The 26313-nt window shown below is 41.9% G+C and overlaps 1 long non-coding RNA gene across 1 annotated transcript; it reads right to left on the bottom strand.

The window, feature by feature from the left end:
• Window positions 1–850: 850 nt before the first annotated feature.
• On the bottom strand, window positions 851–3164 carry LOC310642470. The gene is made up of 3 exons (XR_014492913.1): window positions 2787–3164; window positions 1299–2302; window positions 851–944 (listed from the first exon to the last, which is right to left on the bottom strand). It is a non-coding gene; the product is annotated as an uncharacterized lncRNA (long non-coding RNA).
• Window positions 3165–26313: the final 23149 nt, after the last annotated feature.

Genomic DNA, 26313 nt, shown 5'->3' on the forward strand with positions numbered 1-26313 from the left:
TCAATTTCATTGAGGGCCGCATCAGCATTGTGGTTGCCCTCAAGGGGCCGGGTGGGTGTGGCCTGGGTGGGCGTGGCCTACTGGGTGGGCGTGGCTAGAGTGCATATGGCCTACTGGGTGGGCGTGGCCAGCTCTACATCGTTTGCATCAAGGGTGCCTATGGGGGCCTTGGGCAGGAGTGGGACAGATCTGAGGGTCTCTGGCAGAAGGAGGGTCTCTGGGCCGGGGCCAAGGCAGTGGGGGCCGTTCCCTCCCTATTTCCAGGATGGCTTCGGGGGCCGCATGAAACCACTTCGCGGGCCAGATCTGGCCCCCGAGCCTTGTGTTTGACATGTCTGCTGTAAACAGTGAGGGAACGGCCCCCCACTGCCTTGGCCGTAGCCCAGAGACCCTCAGATCTGTCCCACTCCTGCCCAGGCCCCCATAGGCACCCTTGATGCGAACGATGTAGAGCTGGCCACGCCCACCCAGTAGGCCATATGCACTCTAGCCACGCCCACCCAGTAGGCCACGCCCACCCAGGCCATACCCACCCGGCCCCCTGAGGGCAACTGCAATGCTGATGTGGCCCTCAATGAAATTGAGTTTGACACCCCTGCGCTAGAGCTTATTTTCCGGTTGGGTCTTATTTTCAGGGGAACACTGTATTTCTTTGATATTAGTGTAACTCTTGTGTAACTCTTATCCCCAGCAAGTTGTCCCTGGCGAGTTGGTCATGCTGAATTATCCCATGGCGAGTCGGTTGTGGCGAGTTGACTGTAACATGTTGGCTGTGGTGAATTGGCCATGATGAGTTGGCTATGGTGAGTTGGGCATGGCAAGGTGTCATAGACCACATAAGGAGGAGTGAGAGCAGGAGGGCTGCTTCATGATGTGAAACATTCTCCCAGTTAAAATTAGAATGGTTTGCTTCCTGTCTTCTACAAACAGCTTAAAACAGAGTCCTTTTGCAGTGTATGCCTCCCAGCATACACAAAGGACAGCACAGCAGGAGGCTGATGGTGCAAATCAGCAGAGGGGCTGGACAGCTCCGGGCGATAACTGCTCACTAAGGATAAGCCTATGAGTTAAGCTGTTGACAGCCCCAGGCATGGTCAGCCTGGTGGGAAGCCAGGATCTACACCCATTGTCACCTGCACTGGCAGGAAGCCCAGGTTTGAACTGATTGGATGCCATCCACCTGGGTAGGTACAAATAGACGCCAGGCTTCCCTGTTTCCCCAGTTCGTTCTGTTCAGAATAAATTCATCTCTACCCCAGCTCTGTGTCCGTCTCTATGTGAAGCACGCGACTTTACACCTTTCATAGACTATTTGGGAACCAACTCAATTTATTTTTATTTTGTAGCTGGGGTTTTATTATTATTATTTTGAGGGATCCTTGGTACTCCCGGAACCTGGTTGTTTTTATGCAGACATTTCATTTCCCAAACGAAGTTATATCATCAGTGCTAGCAAGGCGTGGGAGTTTGGGTAATGAAATGTCGGCATAAAAACAACCAAGCTCAGAGAGCACCAAGGACCCCTCATTTCAACTCTGAGCTACAAATATTCTTGTTTATTGGCAGTTCTATTTTGTTTTGTTTTTTTATTTTTTACTATGAAATTTTTAGTAGCACTTGTCTTTATCTGTGAAAATCCTCGACTGGATTACAGCAAGTCATAAATAAAGTAAATAAATATAAACATAATTTATAATTATGTCATTTTGTTTGTCGTCTAAGCCTTCTTAGTGATTTATAAAAATGTCAGATCGTCACCCAGCAATCACTGAAATTATAAACCTATTCGTATTGCTGTTATTTTGGAAAAAATGAGGATTTTTTCTATTGCAACATTTGGATCACAACACTATGTTACAGAAGTGAGATTTCAGGATTTTAACATCTAAGCCACACACATATACATGGAGCCAAGATACATAAGATCTAGTTGCAAGCAAGCATTAGTGAGACGAATGAAATATATATATTCAGAATTGTGTGTTTTCTACAACTCTTTCCTTCCAAATGTGTTGTTGTGGTACTGCTGTGCTACATGAATCCGAAAACTGCGTGCAATCTGGATTACACCGTTCCCAAGTTAAGTCTTGTGATTAAGTCCTGTAATTAAGGTTTCTCTGCTGCCTTTCCTCCTGTAGTTGAAGAAAACAATTCTAGGGGTCTCTTAGCAGGAATCATGCTAAGAGGCAGTTCTTGAAGGATCTTGTGAAAAGATTACCATTCTACATTGGAATCGGCTTGATCTTTTGAAAGTGATATCCTTGTATATCAGATTATTCTGGTCTTTATGGTTAGCACCATGCTAACTGTTCAACTGTTATTTCTTTGTTCATTTGTTGTCATCTTTATGTTATATTTTTCTTTTTCACTGGTCTAATCTTTTAAAATGTTGAATTTTTTAAAAAAATACTACAAAAAAGAAAGCAATTTTCTATCTTACCAAGTGGCCCCGGGCTTCTACTGCTGATGTCCTGGCTAGAATCTACCCAATAGATTCAGCCTTTTGTGCAAACATTTTTTTAAAAAGCATAGAAGAAAGAGAATGATAAAGCATAGAAGAGAGAAAGAGAAAAAGAGAAGATGGCAAAGAAGTAACAGGCAGTAGAGAGAAAGGAGGACTGCTTAACTCATTCTTTGCATCAGTCTTCACACAAAAAGAAACTATAGCCCAATCTACCAAAAACGTAACTGTAAACATCAGACTAGAAATAAAAATTAAAATACCGTAAGAAAGAAAAAGGTAAGAGAATACCTATCTGATATTGATGAATATAAATCACCGGGACCCAACAGTTTATATCTCAGAGTTCTGAAGGAGCTGGCAGTTGTTATCTCAGAACCATTGCACCATATCTTTCCAAAATTCTGGAGCAACAGGGAAATACCTGAGGATTGGGAAAGAGCTGATGTGGTTCCCCATCTTCAAAAAAGAAAAAAAAACAGACTCAGGAAACTGCAGACTAATCAGCCTAACATCAATACATGGGAAAATATTGGAAAGGATAGAAACAAATCTAGAAACAAATAAAATTAAAACAAGAAGCCAGCATGGGTTTGTTAAAAACAGATCATGCCAAGCCAATCTTATTTCATTCTTTGACAAAGTGACTAAATTAGTAGACCAGAGATATGCCATGGATATAGTCAGTGCTTTTTTTTGTAAAAGAAAAAGGTGCCGGAACTCACACATGTCATACAACCCGCCTTGCCTACCCTACAAGGTTCCATCCCAAAAAGGTGCCGGAACTCCGTTCTGAGCATTCTATGACAAAAAAAGCCCTGGATATAGTATACTTACATTTCAGTAAGGCATTCAAAAAAGTAGAGCACAACTTGCTTCTTGGTAAGCTAGAAAAATGTGGAGTAGACAGCATGATCACCAGATTTATTTATTTATTTATTTTATTACATTTATATACCGCCCTTTCCCGGAGGACTCAGGGCGGTTTACAGGGTTATTAAAAAGCAAAATACAAAAGTTAAAAACAAATTTAAAAAAGAAATTATATGTGTCCCTGCCTAAATAAAACCCCAGTTAAAATAAGATTAATCCGCAGCCTGGGCCAGAGAGCTCGAAGAGCCAGGTCTTCAGGCCCCGGCAGAATGAACAGAGGTCGGGGGCAGTCCTCAGCTCTACTGGCAGCTGGTTCCAAAGGGCAGGCGCCCCCACTGAGAAGGCCCTATCCCTGGGTGTTACCCGCCGGCAATCTCTTACCAGATGATTTGTAACTGGCTGACAAGCCATACTCAATGAGTAGTTCTTAATGGTGCTACATCTACATGGAGGGAAGTAAGCAGTGGGATACCACAAGTTTCTGTCTTAGGCCCAGTACTCTTCAATATCTTCATAAATGACTTAAATGAGGGTAGAGAAGGGGAACTCATAAAATTTGCAGAGGACACTAAGCTGGCAGGAAGAACCAACACCCCAGAAAATAAGCTCCAGATCCAAAAAGATCTTGACAGACTTGAACAATGGACCTTATGATGGAACCATGAATTAGAGATGCTTTATGATTCTGATCCAAATAGCATAAACTCTGTAGAACGGTTTTAAAGAGAAATTTATTGATCAAGAATCCTAGGCAGACTTACGTTTGCTGTTAGGTTCATCTGTTCATGAGCATATCTGTCCATTCTAGCAGTGTAAAAAAAATAAAGGTAGATTCACCCCATGTTCGTACGGAGCAAAGAAGCCTCAATGCTTGGATTCGTATAGAGATAATACAAAGGCATAAAGCCAGGATATCCTCCAATAAACTTTGAAACTCCTCCCACTGTTCTAGATAAGCTATAGCAGGGGTGTCAAACTCAATTTCATTGAGGGCCGCATCAGCATTGCAGTTGCCCTCAGAGGGCCAGGTGGGTGGGGCCTGGGTGGGCGTGGCCTACTTGGTGGGCGTGGCTTGAGTGCATATGGCCTACTGGGTGGGCATGGCCAGCTCTACATCGTTCGCATCAAGGGTGCCTATGGGGGCCTGGGCAGGAGTGGGACAGATCTGAGGGTCTCTGGCAGAAGGAGGGTCTCTGGGCCACGGCCAAGGCAGTGGGGGCTGTTCCCTCATTGTTTCCAGGATGGCTTCGCAGGCCGCATGAAACCACTTCGCGGGCCGGATCCGGCCCCCGGGCCTTGTGTTTGACATGTCTGAGCTTTAGGATTTACTAACAACTAGATTACATTTCCCAGAAGCCATGTCTTAAGGAAATAGCGTTTAACCCTGTAAATGCTACATGTTCTTACATACAATTCTGCTAAAGATACAACTTTAACCCTGTAAATGCTAAATACTCTAAAACAGTTCTTAAGTATATGTTCTGGCCAGATGGTTACATACTGGTCCAGCACAGACCCTATCCAACAAAATAAAATTTAATGTGGAGAAAAGCAAGGTTTTACACTTAGGCAGAAAAAAACAAAGGTAAAAGTACAGATTAGGCGAAATCTGGCTCAAAAACAGGCACTGTGAGAGGGACCTTGGAGGGCTAGTAGATGGTCACTTAAATATGAGCAGGCAATGTGTGGCAGTAGCCAAAAAAGCTGATATAATCCTTGATTGTATAAACAGAGGCATAGAATCAAAATTATGTGAAGTATTAGTACCGCTTTATAAAACCTGAGTAAGAGATTTTGAGACTTTGGAAAAAGTGCAGAGAAGAGTAACTAGGATGATTAAAGGCCTGGAGACTAAAACATATGAAGAACGGTTGCAGGAACTGGGTATGACCAGTCTAGAGAAAAGAAGGACTGGGGGATGACATGATAGCAGTATTTCTGTATTTGAGGAGCCGTCACAAAGAAGAGGGGGTCAACTTGCCTTGGTGGAGCAGTGGGCTAATGCCTCCTTAAGTAACACCAGCTGCCTGCAATTAGTGCAGGTTCAAGTCCCACCAGGCTCAAGGTTGACTCAGCCTTCCATTCTTCTGAGGTAGGTAAAATGAGGACCCAGATTGTTGGGGGCAATTAAGCTGACTTTGTAATAATGCCGCTTGTGTGTGTGTGTGTGTAAAAGCCCTAATAAGCAGGCATATACATAGAATGAAGGCTACTGCTAAGCTTGTAAGCTGCCCTGAGTCTTCGGAGAAGGGCGGGATATAAATGGAATTTAAAAAAAAAATTATTTTCCAAAACACCAACAGGCAAGACAAGAAACAACGAGTGGAAACTGATCAAGGAGAGATGCAACATAGAACTAAGGAGAAACTTCCTAACAGTGAGAACAATTAATTAGTGGAACAGCTTGCCTTCAGAATTTGTGGGTGCTTCATCACTGGAGGTTTTTAAGAAGGGACTGGACAGTGACTTGTCTGAAATGGTATAGGGTCTCCTGCTTGAGCAGGGGGATGCACTAGAACAGAGGTGTCAAACTCAATTTCATTGAGGGCCGCAACAGCATTGCGGTTGCCCTCAGGGGGCCGGGTGGGTGTGGCCGGGGTGGGTGTGGCCTACTGGGTGGGCGTGGCTAGAGTGCGTATGGCCTACTGGGTGGGCGTGGCCAGCTCTACATCGTTGGCATCAAGGGTGCATATGGGGGCCTGGGCAGGAGTGGGACAGATCTGAGGGTCTCTGGCAGAAGGAGGGTCTCTGGGCCAGGGACAAGGCAGTGGGGGGCGTTCCCTCACTGTTTCCAGGATGGCTTTGCGGGCTGCATGAGACCACTTCGTGGGCCGGATCCGGGCCCCGGGCCTTGTGTTTGACATGTCTGCACTAGAAGATCTCCAAGGTCCCCTCCAGCTCTATTCTGATTGATTTTCTAGACAACAATCCCTTTTCAGTCACTACTTCCTATCTATAATTTTTTGAGGAACTGTTGTCTATTGAATTCAGTCCATGAGGCTGTCGATATGACACTTGAAAATTTTGTACAGCTTTAGAGCAAAATCTATTGCTGAAATATTAGAGGTTGTATCTTTTAAGCAATAATGAAGATAAAATTCTGTTGCCCACTCTTCAAATTACCTCTAATATAAGAGCAAAATTATTTTCCTATGGGTCATCATGAAAGAATAGTCTGTGAAAGGAGATATTTATGTTTGTATGTCATCAACAAATCTTAAAATTTCTGATGCTCTTCACTCTCTTATGTTGTTAAGCCATTTTGGAAATAGTTTTGAAAATTGTATTTAAAAGACCATGTGGTCCGGAGGTATCATGGGAACAATTACAGTGATAACAATTACAATGATAACAGCTCTTTATTGAAATTAATGTTAAATGCTATTCATTAAAGAGAGTGTAAAAACATGGTGTTGATTCCTATATTAAAAATATATCTAGTGTAACTTTATAGCTTATACCGATAAAAACTCTAAATCCAGAAATTGCTTGAAACAATCTTCAGATATGAGTTTCCATGGGAATTTCTCTCCAAATGTATTTTTAAAAACAAACTTTAAAGGAATTTGAAATCAGATAGATGTATCAAATTGCTTTTTGGTTGAAGGACTAAAGAGTTCAGTTCAAATCTTATGTTATCCATAAGATTTAGCAATATTTTTCCTAAACTAGAATAAAATAAAGGAAAGTAAAAATCTACTGAAATCTGTGGAATGAATTAATGGTCTGGTTAATGTCAGCAGAAGGGATCTAAAATTTTGATCATATATGTCTGTCTGTATGTTGGGTGTTCATTCAACCCAACTCAACACTGCATGCAAAGATGTTATAATATAAAGGAAACGTTTACAATCCCCATGATAGTGTTGATCCCTTAAATATCAGAACTGAATAATGGAATAAAACAATGTGTTCAGTTTCCAAAACAAATTGCTAGAATATTTGAAATGTTAAACACTTTCATTTCATATCTCAGCAGCATGCCCTTTTAAGCTGCAAGCCTTTGTAATTTTGGAAATAACTCATGGAGTCCCTTTACTAACCAAATAAATATAATAATTTTTCCTCCCTTCACAGTTCACAGTTACTTGTTGGTATCTCTACCAATGTTGCTGTCACAATGAATTAATTCCTATAAGTGTAAGGTTTTTAGTTCAGAATCCTAATAAGATCTCAATGAGACTCTGAACAGGAAGAAACAATACAGCTTTATTCGTGATCAAGGATAAGCCGAGCATTTCCAATCTCCTGTCCCAGATACAGCAAGACAGAGGAGAAAAGGCACACATTAATAAAAAAAAAAAGTTTTTCCCTTTTATAGCTAATGTGCTTTCTCACGCTAACAGTTCCTGCCAGCTAAAGATTTCTTTTTGTCCGTATACACATTTCCTTATCTATCAAGTTTAAGCACAGCTTGTTACAGCGCTCTACACTCCAAATACACAATTGCTGGCATGCAGCCAGGAACGGTTCTCCTTGAGCAGTGCACTTAAAGTTACATGGAAGCTTTTCTTTCTTTGAGCAGTACATTTAAAATTACAGCTAAACTTTTTTCTCTTTGATCAGCACAATATTAAGTTACATCAAAGAGAGGTACGGAAAGCAAGCAGGAAAGAATGAACAATAGTTGGGTTATACGTAAAAGGTTATATTTTGGTCTTTTCAAACGGAAACATGCAGCATTTCCAATGCATGTAATGATTCCAGAAGTTAGTGGCTTGCAGCCACTTAATATTTCAAGGTTTAAAAAGAACAAATAGGCTAAATTTAAGTACACTATTTGAGAAGGAAAAAAAAACCCAGTTCTAGGCTGTTCCATTTCCATCTGCAGTACTATCAAGGTTCTGTAAGGTCCAGGTTGAAAATAGTTGATAGGACTAAGCACAAATATATATTTCAAATTAAAGAGACTCAAGACAGGCAGTGTGATGTCCTCCAAAACTTTTGAACTAAAATTCTACATTCCTTGACTATTCTGGCTTAGCTTGAAGGGAATTAGTCCCAAACATCTGAAGGACGTGAGTTGGATCTACAGTAGCAATTCTAATTAGCAATAGCCATTCTTTTGCTTCATTTTCTGGATGAGAAGACAAAGTGCCAGATTCACGCTTAGAGCCTCCTGAATTCTACCCCAAAATGGAAAAATATCTTTCCTCAAGATGATCATACTTTGAAACCACAACCTATCTGTAACTTGATCATACCACTTTTAACTTCGATAAGTCATTGTTCGTTGTGCAAGGGTGTCATGACAAATTGGTTATTTTACAATAAAAATGGATGCTTCATTCCTGGAGCATTCTGGTACATTTAAGAAGTAATCCATGGCTTCTTGTTACATCTGAATTAGCGTACAGTCTATGCCCTAGAGCAGAGTTTCTCAACTTTGGCAGTTTGAAGATGTTTGGACTTTAACTCCCAGAATTCCCCATTAGCCAGTCCACATATCTAGATGCTGCCAAATTTGGGAAATACTGTTCTAGAAAAATCAGAGTAGAGAACAAGTCCAGAAAAAAACAGCTATGGAAAGATTAAACCCATACTTACCTGAACATCATTCTGTTTTGTAGACAGACCCCTCAGATGCAAATTCTTTATTTTGCTTATCACAGCTTCACAGTTCAGATGGCTTGGCTAATCGAGTTGCAATCTAAAAAACAGAAATCAAATGAATTAATATAAAATTGGTCTAAGATATTGTTTTCCCCCACAAGAAATTACGTTGTGATAAAGTAGAGGCTAAATACGCTCATTCCAAAGTAATTAAAAACATTTGAAAGATGTATATTTTTAATTGCCCTTGAGGACCATTTCTCTGCTCTTCTTGATATTGGATTTTTTTTGCTTTTTATTAATAAAGTAGTTGATTAGAATAGGTGATGATGGAATGTCCTCAGAATTTTTAAATGAAAACTGGAAAGTAACTATCTGATTTCTCCCATAACTGAGAGCTATTGTGCGCAGTCATATAAAATAAATAACTTAAAGCTAAAATGCAGATTGGAAGTAAGCAACTTAGATTAATGACATTAAAGTTTTTCCCCCAACTGAGACAGTTGCATAAATCATTGCTGAATAATGGAAGAAGGCCATCAGAAAGTCAGATATCCAAAATGTTATTCATAAACTGAATGGATTCAACCCAAAGCAATCTGAACAATGATTCCAGTTCAGTGATAAAATTATTTAAAATGTAAAGAACTGTTAACCTTTTGTTTGCTTTATCAAACCGGGCATGGCATGAATAAGAGCAACTTGCAAGAATTGAGAAAATTGTGAAAAGAACTAAATGAATGTGGAGCTGTTTTCTGGCAGGACTCCATATGGGGTTTCAATATGACTGAATTGTGTTGTCAAGAAAACAGGATGAAAAGGTAGGTCTCCCTGCTGTGTTATTTCTGTATAAAGGAAATGTGGCATTTTTAGGGCAATAATTGTTTGTGAGATCTGAAACCCAAGTATTTAAAGAGAGATAAGTCAGTTGGTTTTGACTGATTCTAGAATCACATCAAGTCTCCCCAGATGTATAGAATAGAATATCTTTACTGTCATTGTGTAACTCACAAGAAAATTAAGTTGGTAAATGGGAATCCCATTGAACTAAATGGTGTGGCATTTAGATGTCAGAATAACAGGATAACAAGAACTTAAAAACCTGCAGTGTCGGAACGTCCACAACTTCTGTCCCTAAAGTTTTGGCTATCAATTGGCAATTTGGAAGGCTGCTGAAAGAACAGGATCTGGAAAACATTGTCACAGTTCTTCCAAAGCTTTTCAATTTTAGGAAAATACAGTGCAGTACCAGACAGGCAAAACAGAGAAAGGAAAACTGAGTGACTGATATAATCACCTTTGAATCACACAAAGCAATTTACCTGGTATTTCCAAGCACAGACATGGAGAGGGGGAAGGGAGATGAAATCTGTAGCATAGGTGGTTCTCCCATCTTTGTTCATTTTGTCTCATCTGAGTAGACATATTTGAAGAGCTTTGGTGAAATGAAAGAGGATTTATTTGTGTTTGTGTATTGAGAACCTCCTGATGAATTATCCTAACCCCTAATCTTTGCTCTTCCAATCAATTCTTATTCCAGTGAGTCTGTTCCTAAAATGTTTAAGCTATCATTTATTTCGGAAGGATGGCACACATAGCATTGACAAAGACAATAAAATAAGAAGGTGGAATCTTTCAGAAAGCCATCATTCAGGTTTTATAGTTTAGGGCCAGTTTTATTATCTCCTCAAGTTTCCCGCCGTGTACTTTCCAGTTGCATCTCTCATACCCAATGAAGCAAGATAGCATGATAGAATAGAACATCTTCATTGTCGTTGTGTAACTCACAACAAAATTAAGTGCTGTCCACAGTGCACACTACACACAAGTAAAAACCGCAAATAAGAACATACCTTATGTACACACATCCTTCGCATTCTATTCACCATTGCGCTGTCCCTAATATTGCACTTCAATGTTGCACTATACAGTGGTATTTAATATGGTTACAGCTCTGGGATAAAAAAATAATAATTTTCAGCCTATTTGTCTTTGTTTTTATGATCCTGTACCATCTGCCAGATGGTAATAGTTCAAAAAAAGAATGTCTGGGATGAGATGAGTCTTTAAGAATATTTTGAGCTTTCCTAAGACAGTAGGAACTGTACAGCTCATCGGAGGGAGGGGGGCAGGGAGGAGGAGAGGGCAGCCAATAATCCTCTGGGCAATGTTAACGACCCTCTGGAGCACTTTCCTATCTGCTACTGTGCAGTAAGCAAACCACACGCAAATGCAATAGTTCAGAATGCTCTCTATGGAGCAACGGTAGAAGGTCACCAGCACTTTTTCATTCAGTTGTTGTTTCCTGAGAAGTCTCAAGAAATATAATCTCTGCTGGGCCTTCTTAACGAATGCTATAACATGAGCACTCCAGGTCAGGTCCTCCTTTTATGATAACACCCAGAAACCTAAAGTTTGCCACCCGCTCCACACGGTCTCCGCTGATGGTCAGGGGCTGAATGTCTGATCTATTCCTCCTGTTATCTACTATAAGCTCCTTGGTCTTAGTTGTGTTGAGAACCAAATTATTGTCTCTGCACCATAAGAGCCACCGCTCCACCTCATCCCAGTAGGCAGACTCATTCCCCCTTGGAGATAAGCTCCACCACTGTTGTATCATCTGCAAATTTAACAATAATATGGCTGGGATGAGTGGGGATGCAGTCATAGGTGTAGAGGGTGTAAAGTAGGGGGCTCAACACACAGCCCTGTGCGGAGCCTGTATTAAGAATAAGGGCTGAAGAGATACAGTTGCCTAATCTAACCCTCTGAGAGCAGTCGGTCAGAAAGTTGATAATTCAAAGCCAGATTGAATGTGAAAGTCCGAGATTGACAAGTTTAGACACTAGTGTATATGGAAGAATTGTGCTAAATGCAGAGCTAAAATCCACAAAGAGCATCCTTCCATAGGTCAAAGCAGTATGGAGAGTGCTGGTTATGGCGTCCTCTGTAGATCTTTTTGTTCTGTATACAAACTTGTGACCGTCAAATGTGTATGGGAAGCAGAACACAATGTGCCTGCGGACCAGTTTTTCAAAACACTTCATGGTAATAGGGGTGAGTGCCACTGGTCTATAATCATTGAGACTGTTAAAAAAGGACTTCTTTGGTAGAGGAACAATAATAAAAAAACATCAATAATATCTGATGCTGCCAACACCACTTTCACTTTTTATTCTCAAAAGGGGCCATACATTAGGATGACTAACACTGTTTCAATGCCATAAAAAGGTAAAGGTAAAGGTTCCCCCGCACATGCGTGCTAGTCATTTCCAACTCTAGGGGCCAGTGCTCATCTCCATTTCAAAGCCGAAGAGCCAGCGCTTGTCCGAGGACGTCTCCGTGGTCAAAGGTGCACGGAATGCTGTTACCTTCCCACCGTAGTGGTCCCTATTTTTCTACTTGCATTTTTACGTGCTTTCGAACTGCTAGGTTGGCAGAAGCTGGGACGAGTAACAGGCACTCACTCTGTTACGCGGCACTCAGGATTCGACTGGCCAAACTGCCGACCTTCTGATCGACAAGCTCAGTGTCCTAACCCACTGAGCCACCACGTCCCTTTCAATGCCATACCCTAGACAAAATCTGGATGGAAGGTACAGACCAACTTTTGATTCAAAGGCCCCAAACCAGAACTACATCTTTCCCCCAGAGGAGATATTTGTGAATCCAGAGAAGGTTTGTTTGGGTCTTTTCAAGGAATATAATCACATCTCCCTCCTTTGAGTTGACCACAATCATTTCCTTTCTCACTGAGGCATCTAGAAGCTTTAAGCCTATCTTGTCAGTTCTGTTCAGTTTGCTGAACAAAGAGAGACTGAGCAAAGCTAATAATAAGTTGATCTTTCAAAACACGTCTTCCTATTTCTTCCAAGCAAACAATCAAACAAAAATGTGACTGTTCCTTTTTTGTTTTAAAGTTGCTTCTGCATTTACCAGTGCATCTTCTGGAAGTTTGACAGACATTATCTTCATAGGGTTATGCCTGAAAATGTCATCCCATTTTGTTAATTTTAAAAAATGTTATGGCTATTAGTTGTTTTCTACATATTACTCAACAGGAAAGCTGTTTGTATTAACTGGAGGGGAATCAATGTGTTCCAAAGTAGCTTGAAATTGTCAGCCTATTGAGGTGGGCTAAATCAGGATACAGACACCATGAATCGAGATGCACATTTAAGCAGATAGAGCAGGAATTGTAGCAGAGATTGACCCTAAATATACCATTTCACACAGATAGCTGTCCAGTCTTTTAACAGAAACCTCCAGTGATGAAGCACATACAACTTCTGAAGGCAAGCTGTTCCACTAGTTAATTGTTCTCACTGTTAGGAAGTTTCTCCTTAATTCCAGGTTGCTTCTCTCCTTGATTAGTTTTCATCCATTGTTTCTTGCCTTGCCTTCTGGTGCTTTGAAAAATAAGTTGACCCCCCTCTTCTTTGTGGTGGCCCCTCAAATACTGGAATACTGCTATCGTGTCACCCCTAGTCCTTCTTTTGTCTAGACTAAAGGTAAAGGTAAAGGTTCCCCCGCACATGTGTGCTAGTCGTTTCCGACTCTAGGGACCGGTGCTCATCTCCGTTTCAAAGCCGAAGAGCCAACGCTTGTCCAAGGACGTCTCCGTGGTCATGTGGCCAGCATGACCAGATGCCAAAGGCACACAGAATGCTGTTACCTTCCCACCATAGTGGTCCCTATTTTTCTACTTGCATTTTTACGTGCTTTTGAACTGCTAGGTTGGCAGAAGCTGGGACGAGTAACAGGTGCTCACTCTGCTACATGTCACTCGGGATTCGACCCGCCAAACTGCCGACCTTCTGATCGACAAGCTCAGTGTCCTAACCCACTAACTAGCCATCCCCAATTCCTGCAACCGTTCTTCCTATGTTTTTGTCTCCAGGCCTTTAAATCATCCTAGTTGCTTTTCTTTACACTTTTTCCAAAGTCTCAACATTTTTTTTAATGCGGTGACCAAAATTGGACGCAGTATTCCAGGTGTGGCTTTCCTAAGGTTTCATAAAGTGGTACTAATACTTCACATGATTTTGATTCTATGCCTCTGTTTATACAACCAAGGAGTGTATTAGCTTTTTTGGCTACTGTCGCACACTGCTGGCTCATATTTAAGCGACCTCATGAACCTGTACATAAAGCAGGAAGTCTGGAGGAAAAGGAAAAGAAAGGAAAGGAAAGGAAGAAGCTTGTATAGTAAAGAGAGATCAAGGTCATGAAATCAGCTCTGTACGGCTAAGCCACAGGTCTGCAACCCGCGGCTCCGGAGCCTCATGCGGCTCTTTCAGCTGTCTCCTGCGGCTCCCAGTCCTCTGCCATGTGCAGTCCCCCCCAAAATAAGTGGGAGTAAAAAAGTTCAACCAATCAATTCAAATATGCAGGGTAGGTGCATATCTCGCCTTGGCTCCACTCTTCAGTCAAACCCTGTTCTGCGCATGTGCGCATGTACGCACATGCGCACACATTTTTTGCGGCTCCCAGTTTTTCCTTTTGTGAGGGAACCGGTTCCGAGTGGCTCTTTCACTGTTTCAGGTTGCTGACCCCTGGGCTAAGCTAAATGAAAAATGATGGGGTTAATCTGAACCATTTTGGGTTTTTTTAATAAAGGAAAGGAAAAAAGGGGGAATCTAACAGAGTAAGTTAAGTGTCATTTTCCCCTTTCTAATTTAGTCCTCCACAGGGACTCTGTGTGAGGGATTTCACCATTTATACAATTCTAGTAATTGGAAAGAATAGCTATATTATGCTTTTTCCCCACTAGGTTTGCTTAATAAATTGGGCACTTGGGAAGCAATCAGTCATTGTCACATAATGAGTGTGAGCTGTCATAATTTAGGCACCATTAATCATACAGTAAATGTTAATGCTAAAAAGAGACAGAGCAAGGAGCTCATACCGTGTCTTATCAAGCAGCCCCGCCCCCAGCACTAAGTAAGAGATTTGCTAAACTGTTGCAAGGTTGATCTGAGTGCGACATTTGTGTTGTGTTGCTTTTTGAAATAAGTTGATGCTATTAGAAGAAGGAAAAGTGAGAAAAATTATTTAATCTCTTGTAAATTCAGAGGGGAGCCTCTATTTTTACACAGCCAAAATAACATCTCTTTCCCATGACAAAAGTATTATAACAGGTTTGAAAGAAATTCAAAGTTTGGACAAGAAAATAGATTTTTGGAACAAACTAGGCACCATCTAAACTAGAGCAATAGGGCCTATCCAGTAAGATGCAGTTCAGTGGTGAGACAAGTAAGGTCCTGTACTCAGGAAAAACCAAATGAAGAGAAGGTTGACTTAGTCTTCAATTCAACAGAGGGAAGACAAGAAGCAACAGGTGGAAGATTATCAAAGAGAGATCTTATCTGGGACTACGGAGAAGATTTCTGACAGTGGGAGCAATTAACCAGTGGAACAGCTTGTCTACTAGAGTTATGGGTCCTCCATCACTGGAGGTTTTCAAGAAAAGATTGGACTACCATTCGTCTGGGATAGTATAAGGCAGACGTGTCAAACTTGTGACGTCATGTGACGTCGCGCAACGTATCAGAGCTTTTTTTCCATTGCCGGCAATGGGGTGGGCGCGGTTTTGGGATGACGCATCCGGCCCGTGGGCTGGCAGTTTGACACCCTTGGTATAAGGACTACTGCCTCGGGCAGGGAGTTAGATTAGAAGACTTCTAAGGATCTTTTCAGCTCTATAATTTTAAGTAATTCTAAGGACTTAAATATAATAATAATAATAATAATAATAATAATAATAATAATAATAATAATAATAATAATAATAATAAGAAGAAGAAGAAGAAGAAGAAGAAGAAGAAGAAGAAGAAGAAGAAGAAGAAGAAGAAGTAGTTGGAAGTGACCTTGGAGGTCATCTAGTCCAACCCCCTGCTCAGGCAGGAAACCCTATACCATTTCAGACAAATGGCTGTCCAGTCTCTTCTTAAAAACTTCCAGTGTTGGAACATTCACCACTTCTGGAGGCAGATTGTTGCACTGGTTAATAGTTCTAACTGTCAGGAAGTTTCTCCTTAGTTCCAGGTTGCTTCCCTCCTTGACTAGTTTCCATCTGTTGCTTCTTGTCCTGCCTTCTGGCGCTTTGGAGAATAGCTTGACTCCCTCTTCTTTGTGGCAGCCCCTGAGATATTGGAACACTGCTATCATGTCACCCCTCACCCTTCTCTTCAGCTCTTGCTGAAATAATAGCCTGACCTTCAAGCCAAGTGCCTATGAAAAGTTCTTAAGCCCCACTAACACCACAACTGCAACCAATTCCTATGGGTGTGGGGGTTTTGCTGGGAAAATACTGCCCTAGTGGAAAAGTAGGGATTAGCCTTCAACTCAGAGGAGGGGGAAAGGCTCAGTTCTAGACATATCTGCTTAAAGGTAAGCCACACTCAAATTATGTTCAACAGACTTCTAAAAAGGTCCATATTGATTTGTAAAATATTTTATAATATGTCAGGAAATATCTGTGAGGCAGGGCATTTTATTTAAGGGCATTTTTGCACAATCGATGCAGGATCTATGTCCAAAGACTCAAAGAGGGCTAAATTGCCCAGGTAGCTTTCTGTATGACACAAACTAAATCCAGAAGGACACTACGTAAGTTTCATTCCTGTGTTATTCCAACCATGTCCCTTTAGATTTCCAAGAAATGCTTTTGAAGCTGTCATTCCGGCACTCTTTGACTTCACCAGATTGTTTCTTTCTCAGCCTGGTTGGTGACAGTTCTTTAGAGCAGTGGCTGTTTCTGGGTGTGTCTGGATCCTTTGTGCTTCAGATGACAGCTTCAGGGCAGACTTGAGCAGAGAAGATGGCCCACAGAAGATGCTCATCAAAGAAGATGAAAATGAAGAAAAACAAAGAAACTCTGAGCCACCTAGGCCAGAGGTCTCCAAACTTGGCTGCTTTAAGACTTGTGGACTTTGAGGAATTCTGGGAATTGAAGTCCACAAGTCTTAAAGCGGCCAGGTTTGAAGACCCCTGGCCTAGGGAAACAAATGATTCTCTGCTCTTGTTCACTTGATGTTCACTTGATGCAACAGTGCAAGTCATTTCCCCTGGACAGGCTTTCCATCATGAGTACAATGCACCCACTTCAATGCTGTGGTCAAGGGGGACAGCAACATGGGCCAATAGTACATCATTCATACCAGTCAACACGGGGAAGACTGGGAGGGTTTCTTAATTTCCGCCCCCCCCCAATGTTTCACTTCACATAAGGATATTCAGAGCAGGAGCAGAGAACTGAGACAGAACCCCCAGAATCCCTATGGCAGCCTCAAATGTTCTGGAGCTGCTTTAGCATTTTTCTCTCTGTTCTGGCTGCTGAACCAGAGGGTTCACTGTCTCTCAGTGCTGTCATTGCTCTATGGAAGACACAGCTGACTCAGGCAGTTAGTTCAGTTCCAAACAGCCTTGGGATTGAAATAAATGAGCACTACAGTTATTGGAGCCTGGAATTACAGTGCCACAGCTATTAAGAACATGTTACCTTTCTAATCCTGTTGTGATTCATGGTCAGCCTGTGGGTTCGGCAGTTGGGTCGGACGACTCAGAGGAGGAGGGGGGTGTTAAAGAGCTTGCTGAGGGGGTTGAAGATCTTGTTGATGAGAGCCCTCAGCCAGGCCCCTCCCACCTGGTCACGACAGAGACCCAGCTGTGTGAGCCTGACAGCATGGATAAAGATGACCCACAGCTGGCCCTGTTCAAGGACGCCCAACGCAGGAGGCAGTCAATCAGGAGTAAACAGAGGAAGGCAATGGGGCACCTCGGAAGGAGGCAGAGAGAAGCCACGCCCTGAACTGTATCAAAGGGGAATGCGTGGGAGGGCTGGTTTGCTGAAGGCAACCGCTTGAAAAGCTCCTGTTTCTTGGTTCGTGTCTTGTTCCATTTGTTTTTGTATTAATAAATTTGGCAGGCTTAATTCCAGCCTCTTGCCTTCTTGTAAAAGGGGTTGTCCCTGCCTTTTCTGCAGGGCCGGTAGCAGGCTGGTACAGAACAAATCCCTTTTCACTTTCTGCACCTTGTTTTGGGAAAATGCTACTCCCTGGTTAAAAGAGGAACAAACACCCATTTAAATCCTGCCCGCTATTTACCCAGCTCATGCTGCTGGAAGCTGTGCTAAGAGATATCTTTCCAGTCAGTGGCTGATGTAGGAAGTAAAGAGGACAACCTGGATGGACAGAGAGAAGATAAATTATTCAACATGGCCTAAGTTGAAACAATGTGGGAGGATTACAAAAACATATTAGACAGACACCCCCTCCCCCACATTCACATGAATATAGCACAGGGAGGAGGGGAGGCACAATCGGAATTGCAAAATTACATGACCACAGCCTATCTAAATAAAAGTAATTTTCAGTCTTCTGTGAAGCTTATTTCTTAGCCTAGTCTGCATTGAATGGTTGACAAGCTATTAATGATCTTTCTTCCTAGAGATACCAACGAACCAATGATGCTTCACATTAGATTATTGTCTTCCGTTGAATTGTAGCCTAACCTTCTGCCATCCTCCAAAACTTTCTAACAGGAGTGAAAATTCTATAACTATTCCAGCTGTATTTATTTTTATTTGGGTTGGGTAATTCTTCAAGTACCACTGAAACAATACATTACATCACTGGTACTCTGCCTATGCATCAAAAGAGAGACGAGTATTCCGGGAAAATTTAGGAAGTTACCCATCTATTAAGGCACTATTGTATAACTTATGATTGGCCTTCAGTCTATTGCCGGTAGCTTATTCCAGCAGAGTATTGTACAACCTGAGCAAGAGTCCAGATTCACCGTAGATATGCTAGACTAGGAAAGATAGATTAAGCAATATCTTTAACTTCTTAGAGAGAAATCAAAAAGAATTTGCTTCAAAAATGCTGAATTCTTTGTGTGAGCTTGTATCTATGAGAAATTGCCAAGTTAAAATAGATGAAACTATAACTTTTCAGGCTATGAAGTCAGGAATAATAATGACAATATACTGTATCCTGGGAAGTGTTTTTCAGTGAATTAGAAGCATTCCTCATGAGAAACTCAAAGGAGTGACGTTTTGTAAAAGGAGTAAATTAGTTTCTCCTTTTAGCTGAAACAATATGAATTCTTCGTATTATGAAGAAGTGGGAGAGAACAGCTGCAAGTTCAGTCCAGATCAGAACTTTCAATAATCTGCTGGATGAATCAAAACCCAAATGGAGCTCCTGTCATACAGCTTGTGCATCCTTAAACTCTGCTAGGAATTACTCTACTTTTTTGACTTAGGGTGAAATTTTGGGTCCTGTCACAACCAATCTTTATTTCAAACAATGGTGGTTCTTTGTTTTCCCCAAATGGTTTCTTTTGCACCATTATTTTCTACTTTTTCTTTCTTCCTTCTTTTGTTAATAAAATATCAGTCCTTCTGAATTTTCCAGTCACTACCTGGAATTTATTCTCACTGAGGTACCTTCCCTTGCACATACATAGAGCATTACTTCAATTAATCAATTTTCTTCTTCAGACACTTGAAAGAAAGCTACGTATGCTGACAAGTGGTTCACGGCACTCCTTTTTTTAAAAAATAATAATAATTAAGAATCTATTTCTTTGAGGACAAGGTTGGTTTGATATCAGAAACTTCAAGTACTGTAGTTTCTTGATGCTTACATTGATAATTACAATTTACAATTGCTTCTTTTTAGGCTGAGAGATTAATTCACTCAAAGCTACTAGTTCTCTCTCCTCCTGTTGCCTTCCGATGTTGACTGTGGAAAAACCATCCAGTTTTCAGAATGCCAGTCGTATTTCAAAGCTTACTGCATAATGTTGATAGGTGTTAGTCACCTGGTTGCACTTTTCCACCCACCCACCTCTCTCCTTTTTCAGCTTTAATTCCCTTTGGTTTGAGAAGAGATGATAAGATGGAAGGCCTGCTGTTATTGCTCAGAGCCTCTACCCCATTCCCAGCAGGGATTACGGCATAACACAGCACGTTGAAAGTGTCTTCCTCACACACTTCTGCTTATGTTGACTTTCAGTAAACAAGCAGGTGGGCCAGAGAGATGAGACAGAAACACCACCTTGAGAAGGATGAATGGGGGGAGAAAGAGAGAACAGGAGGAAGCTTAGGAGAAGAAAGGGATCAGTCTGGGAACCAATCAAGATCTAATGTTTGCTGGGATCCTGCTGGTGACAACAAAACATAGCAAGATACAACTTAGAATATCAGCAATGATTGGGGTTTTATGCATGTGTTCCTTTGAGTCAGTGTTGACTCTTGGCAAGATTTCAGAAGTGATTTGTCATTGCGTCCTTCCTGGGGCTAGATAAAGTGACTGGATCAAGTCATCCAGTTGCCTTTGTGCCTAAGGCAGGATGAGAACTCAATGTCCTGGTTTCTAGCATGATGCCTTATCCACTACACCAAACTGGCTCTCAGCAATGACAGCAAAGATGGATTGTTCCCAATTCATATTCATTTTTTAACAGTGCAGGCGGGGAGACTTATAACTTTACATGGAATAGCTCTGTAGGATTTCTCTTCCTCCTCTGGTGAAGTGCTATTCCCTTGACATTCCGTACAAGGTTTTGTTCTGCAAGCTCCTCTTAATGTCAGTGCACGATCAGTGAGGTCTTTACCTCTGCACCGTCTTTTGAATTGTAGCAACCGATTGCAATACAAAAACAATTTCAAAAATTCACAAACAGCATGCAGTCACAACTGTCAGAGGACCCAACGTGATTTGGAAATCGACTTCCTGAAGATAATTTCCCTGAAATTCTAGTTTCATGGAGCTTCAGTGTGATTGGAAGGGAAGATGTGATTGGAAGGGAGGCTTGACAGACTGGGGGTGGGATGGGGGGAGAGGGTATGGTTCTGCGTAAGCAGCAGGTGCAGGTATGAATGCACGCAACTCCATTTGCAGAAGCTCGAGTGCCCACCGCTCGCGCAACTGGAGCTGTACATGCACAAGTGTGAGCACTTGCCACTTGTGCTACCTGCTCAGGTGATTTGGAGAGTAGGTTGTCCCCCTCCTCCCTGTGAAAGCCCGTCAAGTACCAGACCTATCATGTCACCCCTAGTCCTTCTCTTCATTAGACTAGAGCCAGGGGTAGGCAACCTCAGCGCTTTTATGACTCATGGACTTCAACTCCCAGAATTCCTGAGTCAGCTATGCTGATTCAGGAATCCTGGGAGCTGACGTCCATGAGTCCTAAAAGAGCCGAGGCTGATTTAGGAATCCTGGGAGCTGAAGTCCATGAGTCATAAAAGAGCCGAGGCTGATTCAGGAATCCTGGGAGCTGAAGTCCATGAGTCATAAAAGAGCCGAGGCTGATTCAGGAATCCTGGGAGCTGAAGTCCATGAGTCATAAAAGAGCCGAGGTTGCCTACCCCTAGACTAGACATAACAAGTTCCCTTAACCATTCGTCATATGGTTTAGCCTCCAGACCCCTTATCATTTTAGTTGCTCTTCTCTGCACTCTTGCTAGAGTCTCAGCATCTTTTCTGTATCATGGTGACCAGAACTGGGCACAGTATTCCAGGACAAAATTGTAACACTATATCCAGTTCTGGACCGTCTATCTATCAAGTCCTCCCTCTATCTTTATTGTATTGTATATTAACAGACACTTGCAAGACTGAAACTATTTCTTCCCTCTATTCCTTTTACTCCTTAGAAAAGCAGGAAGAGTCCCTTCTGAAATTTCCTTCTTGTAATGTAGTGGGTCCGACGCAAGGAAGAGACGCCAGCCGGAGTACGTGTTCAGCTCTTTATTGGAAGGGGGTAGCGTACTGGGGAATGAGGGTTACCTGGCCTCCTTAAATACCTAGCCAGATAAGCGGACAGCCAATGGGGTTGGCCCTAGGTTTCCCGCCGAAACTGGGTTTCCCACCAAAACCGTTTAGGCCAACGCCCCCTGGTGGCTGTTGCTATGCAGGTGCCTGCATACATAACACTTCTCTCCTTCTGTGGATTGAGATACCTTTTATATGCCGGTTGTCTAGTCTGTGGCCCTCCCTCCTGTCTCCCAAAGTCATTCCCAGACATTACATTAGCTCACCAATCTTTGAAGGAGACTTGTCTTTACCTACTGGGTATCTGACTGCTTCTGCACAAAGCAGGTGGAGCCAGCTGTTGAGTCAGAAGGACAATGCACACCAACATAATTTAGTAGCTGAAACAGAAATTTCCTCCTCTCCTACGTTTCCTGCATAACTGATGTGAACAATTTCCCCAGCTATGAGTCAAGCAAACGGTTTGATGGGAAAGCCTTCATCTGCTGCTCGTTTTTTGCTGCCAAGTTTGTCATCTGACAGATGACAATGCTGCATGTTTTTTTTCCCTTGGAGGAAACCAGTACATTGAATAATTCCTCAAAAGCAGGAAGTAGCCTTGCAGTTTTCTTCATGGCTATATTTCTAAGCCAAAAAACAAACTTAGTTTTTTGAATTTCTACTTGATATGCAACTGTTAAAGCATGGAGGCTGGGTACTTTAAAATGAGAATGCTAGCTACCTAGGTCAAACATGCCCAATGTACAAGGATGGATGGATTGATTGATCGATTTAGAGTTCTGCAGAGGAAGATGATCCAAGAAGACGACTGCTTTGCTAAACTGAAGTGAACAGTGATAAAATGTCACTGTCCCAGCAAGACAGACACTAATATTGAGTATAGGTGGTTGCACAACACTATTATCAATGTGGCAGACTCTTTGCAACGTAAGATTCATACTCTGTAGAACAGCACTTTTATCACTGACAGTTTTAATTCTCTTCTACCTTCCTTTCCTTTCTCTGGCACTTTGCTTTCCACTTGGCTTTGAAGTGATTTTGGCTTCCTTTTGCTTTTCTTTTCTGGAGCTTGTTTTCCCACTTGACCTTTGTGTGTGTGCGTGCGTGTGTGGGTTTGATCGCAATGCTGTGAACATTCAAGAGCAACTCGTGGAACAAGTTGTACTTTCAAATCTCCTGAGGTTTTCATTTAAGCGCTGATTAGTTTTCTTCCTTCCCCTCCCCCTTCTTTTAATAAGTCTATTTCTCATCTTTTGTGTTCAACTATAAAAGATTTACCTCTGAAAAGGAAGTCACTGATGGTGTTATTATACGATGCCAGTTCGGTCGTTCCTTCCACCCTATTAATAGAAAGCAAAGAAATACAGTCATACTCACATTGTAATTTCAGTTCCAGATTCCTTATTCCCCAATAGGTGCAATGCTGTATAATTATGACCTGAGCTGGACTGTGGACAAAGCATATTCAAAGAAATGCTGATAATTTGATTGTGGAGGAATGGAGGGTATTATTGCAGGAAAACAGAACATAGCACTGAGCAAGAGGCAAACCTCCTGCCAGTACCCATCTTGCTGCAAGGTGACCCTGGCGGCTTACAACGTCAAAATAAAACCATAAATGTATATACAAATGTATAGAATCACAATAATATGCAAATTGTAACTAAAAGTAAAAGATGGGGACAGAGAGGCCAACCAAGCAGAGGAAATAGATGAACTTTTTGCAAACCAGTTAGCTGAGGTATACAGGAAATACACCACTGTAATGATGGGAGATTTTAACTACCCTGGCATCAACTGGGAAATAAACTCTGTGGCAAATGGGGGATTGAACAGGTTTTTCATGTGCCTAGTTGACAACTTTTTCACTCAGAAGGTGAAGGAATGAACTAGAGCAGGGGTGTCAAATTCAATTTCATTGAAGGCCGCATCAGCATTGCGGTTGCCCTCAGGGGGCTGGGTGGGTATGGCCAGGGTGGGTGTGACCTACTGGTTGGGCATGGCTAGAGTGCATATGGCCTACTGGGTGGGCATGGCCAGCTCTACATCCTTCGCATCAAGGGTGCCTATGGGGGCCTGGGCAGGAGTGGGACAGATCTGAGGGTCTCTGGCAGAAGGAGGGTCTCTGGGCCAGGGCCAAGACAGTGGGGGCCGTTCCCTCACTGTTTCCAGGATGGCTTTGCGGGCCACATGAAACCACTTCGCGGGCCGGATCTGGCCCCCGGGCCTTGTGTTTGACATGTCTGAACTAGAGGGTCACCAATCCTAATTCATAAGGATGAAATGGTTGACAAAGTAGAAGTTGTAGAGTGATCATGTCATACTAGAATTCAACATAATGCAGGGACAGGTGATTGAACAAAGTCAGACAAGTGTTTTAGACTTTTAGAGAGCTGATTTCAACAAATTAAGAAAGAGATTATGAAGGAGAAAACCACCATGGCTGCATACAGAACTGTCTGATAAATTGAGAGGGGGGGGATGAAGACATGTATAAAAAATGGAAAGAGAGGCCCATAACTAAAACAGAATACCAGCAAATAGCTCAAAACTTCAGGGATAGAATCAGGAAGGCTAAGTCTCAGAATGAACTACGCACAAGTGCAAGAAATGCCAAAAATAACCCAAAAAAGTTTCTTTCAATACATAAGGAACAAGGAAAATGTCAAGGAAATGATTGGTCCACTAATGGGGGAAGATACCAAGAAGATGGTGGCAAACAAAAAGAAAGCATAACTGCTTAATACATTCTTTGCATCTGTCTTCAGGCAAAAGAAAAAAACAGCCCAATCTATCAAAAGGAGCACCAGGGGAGACAGAACAGGAATACAAGTCAAAATAGGTAAGAAATTGGTAAAAAAAACAACAACACCTATTCACTTTAGATTATTGGAAATTGCCAGTACCAGGTGGTTTACATCCCTGTGTACTGAAGAAGCTGGCAGGTGTGATCTGCCAAAACAGAGAACAAAACAGTGAGAACAATTGAACAGCTTGCCTCCTGGAGTTGTGGGTCCTCCACTGCTGGAAGTTTTCAAGAAAAGACTGGACTAGCATTTATCCAGGATGGAATAAGATCATCTGCCTTGGGCAGGAAGCTGGACTAGAAGATCTCCAATGTCATTTTCAGCCCTATGATTCTAGGTCATGGTAAGCGACAGGGTCATCTGCAGGGGTGGGTCAAAACAAATCAATATGGCAACTGCAAATGTTTGATCAACCTGTTTTTGATCTTTACAGGCCGCGTAGAGAAATTCCCTGGTAAGAAATGTAAGAAAAGAGAAAGTAAAGTTTTTTCTGAGTCAGCCTATGGTCTTGGCAGAACCCAGTCATTTTTTTCCAGCCAGGCACTTTACCCTATCACAGTTCTTATGAAATTGCAATTGCTAATGTGGTAAAAAGGTTCTGCAGAGCTTGCTCAAAAAATTTAAGATGGCAGCTACCTTGATGCAACTGAAGTGAAGTCTCTTCTTTTTGTGATTGCTGTCTTGACTTTTTTGGCCATACCTTGTGAGCACCTGTAGTAGAAGAAGTGGGTATTAATCTAAGACATGACAATTTTAATTAAATGTGGAAAGTATTTTTTTTACTTTTCCCTCACTTCTTTTGTTTGGAATACAGTCTGTGATATGGCCATTCGAGTTCAGAATGGTTCTGGACTTGGAAAAAGTCCTGCCTTCCTTTCGAAATTCAGAAATAATCATACAATGAAATCATCTCCCCCATCAGAACTGTCCATTAAGGCACAACTCAAAAACAACACGCTGTTCAAGTTGAGTAACTTTCTGAGGAGAAAATGGGCCGCTGTCTTCCCTTCCATGTCTATGATCAACTAGATTGGATGTGCAGCCATTTCATCTCTATTATTATTATTTTTTACCACCACTTTTCTGGGTGCACTTAAAGAGTTCAACAGCTCTGATTAACAGCTCAGAGCTTTGCAGAACAGTGAATTTTCCCCATCCCATGAGGCAGAGGTAAGAAAAATAGATTTGGCTTTGAGAAGAAGAAGAGGTAAATGAGCCATCCTTGAACTCAAGGACCTCTAAAAAAAATGTCTGAGACCCAGAGGGCAGCATTTAATCAGTCTTTCTCAACAGCCTTTCCATCTGTCTCTGAAGAATGTTTTTTCTTCTTTCTCTTTCTCAATGAAATGGAAAGCAAAATCAAATCTAAGTTTGGAATATATTTTTTCAAAGTTACCTTTGCTTTGTTTCATTTCACTAGCTCAGGAATTCTGGCTGAGCCTGGCTGGCTCAGGAATTCTGGGAGTTGTAGTCCACGAGTCATAAAAGAGCCGAGGTTGCCTACCCCTGCACTAGCTTAAAAATGAACAGTTGCAATTCTTGGGTCCATAAGTACACAAAACCTTGGTTGCTTTTAAATAATATTTACTAAACAAGCCAGAATGGCTGGTCTTATACTTTGTGCTAAGTGAAGATTTTGGCTTAGTGTGATGTGTGAATGCCTCCATTTATGGATTAGTCCTATGTGTGAACACTTAGGCTGTTTGCAACCATGGTCAAAATAAACCAGAGCTTCCTGATATCTTTCAACATGACCAGTGATTTCAAATAATGCTTGCTCCTAGAAAGTAGATATGGAAGGTAAGTAAAAAAGGAAAAAGAAAAAGAGTGCCTG

Source organism: Vipera ursinii (assembly GCF_947247035.1).
Source record: "Vipera ursinii genome assembly, chromosome: 6".
NCBI lineage: Eukaryota > Metazoa > Chordata > Lepidosauria > Squamata > Viperidae > Vipera > Vipera ursinii.